The following is a 1,692-nucleotide window of genomic DNA, read 5'->3' on the forward strand; positions in this document are numbered from 1 at the left end:
GATCAATAGGATTTTTTAAATCACTAAGAAAAGCACAAGAGAAAACTATGCGAGAGCACGAACAAATAGATATAGCCAATTATATGATAAAAATGCTCAACCTTACAATTAAAGAACAAATTAAAGCAAGATAGCATTTTTACCTATTATACTGTCAGAGACCTTGAAGGTCAATATGGTGTTGGGGTGGGTTTGGGAGGTTGGACACCCTCATACACACTGGAGGAAGTGCCCTCTTTGGAGGGCAATTTGATAGCAAAATTTCAGGTGCACACAGTCTTTTATCCAGTATGAATTCATGGTATAGCTATGCTGCACAAATGTGCAAAACCTCCTCTATATGCAAAGATATTCTTTACAGTATCTGTAATAGTGCAAATCGGAAACACCTAAGAGTCCATCGATAGGAGGCTGTTCGAGTAAATTGTCACGTAATATAAAGGAACTCTGTGAAGCTGTTAAAAAGAACAAAGAAGAATTATCTATGTTGATATGGAATAATCTCCAAGAGATAATGTTAGATTAAAAAATAAAGAATCAAAGTGTAGAATATTATGTAGAGGATAAGCCCATTTATGTGAAAGGGGTAAGAATATGCCTAAATATGTATATATGTTAATGGAAATGATAGACAAGAAACTATCCGAGTGGTTGACTCTTGGGAATGGGACTGAATGCCAGGGAAGAATTACTTTCCATATTTAACTTTCTGCATAGTTTGAAATTCTTAATACCTGTACGTAATTTTCACATTTTTTTTTAAAAAACTAATTTAAAATAGTTTTATTCTAAATACAGTTGAACATAAATAAAGTATGGATATCAACATTTGAATTTACTATTCTAGGAGAAAAAGATGTTCTGTAATCCCATCTAATTTTCTAATAAAGGAAGTTCCTCAGGAAAATAAAAGGACTTGGAATTAGGGTCTAGAGGTAATTATATGTCTTTAGCTCAAAGACAGACCAACATCAAAGTAATAAATGAAAAAGGTCTGATCCTTATACTCAAATGCTGAGTTCTTGTAGCCTAAACCTGGCACGAATTGGGCGCGGTTCGTAGATGTTTTGCTTACAGTATTACTAACAACGCCCCTGCAAAGCAAGTAATTACTACTCCTGTTTTATAGCACTGATAATAATCTTCTTAAGGGGATTCATAGACCTCCTTAGCTCCTGCGAAGCCCCACTCTCTCCTGAATGTAACCAGGAGCTTTATTACATTTTCAATGAACCCTCACAACAGTCCTTTAAAGCAGGTATTGTCTTCATGTTGGGTTGAGGAAACAGACTCAGACAGGTTAAGAAACTTGCCCAAAGGAACACAGCTAATAGGTCTGACTTTCTTTAATGCAAATATCCTTACCGCTGCACCACACTGACTGTCACTAGGGCTTCTTCTCTAACTTCAACATTTCTACCAGTTTGAGGGCTGTTCTTCCTCTGCCCATCCCTAACTACTCGAGTTTCTTTTTTGGTTCTCGTTTCATTTATATACCCCCTGGGCAATCCCAGGTGCCCTCAAAGTTTTTAATTACCACGCATACACAGGCGGTTTCCAAATCTAAATATCTAGCTCAGATCTCTCTTCTAACCCCAAACGTGCATGTCCAGCTGTCCACTCGACAGTCACCTGTGTTATCCAGGGGGCGATACTGACCTCCCAGATCTGGGTCTCCTCCTTTCTCTCCTG

Source organism: Pteropus vampyrus, unplaced genomic scaffold (genome assembly GCF_000151845.1).
Source record: "Pteropus vampyrus isolate Shadow unplaced genomic scaffold, Pvam_2.0 Scaffold140, whole genome shotgun sequence".
NCBI classification, from domain to species: domain Eukaryota; kingdom Metazoa; phylum Chordata; class Mammalia; order Chiroptera; family Pteropodidae; genus Pteropus; species Pteropus vampyrus.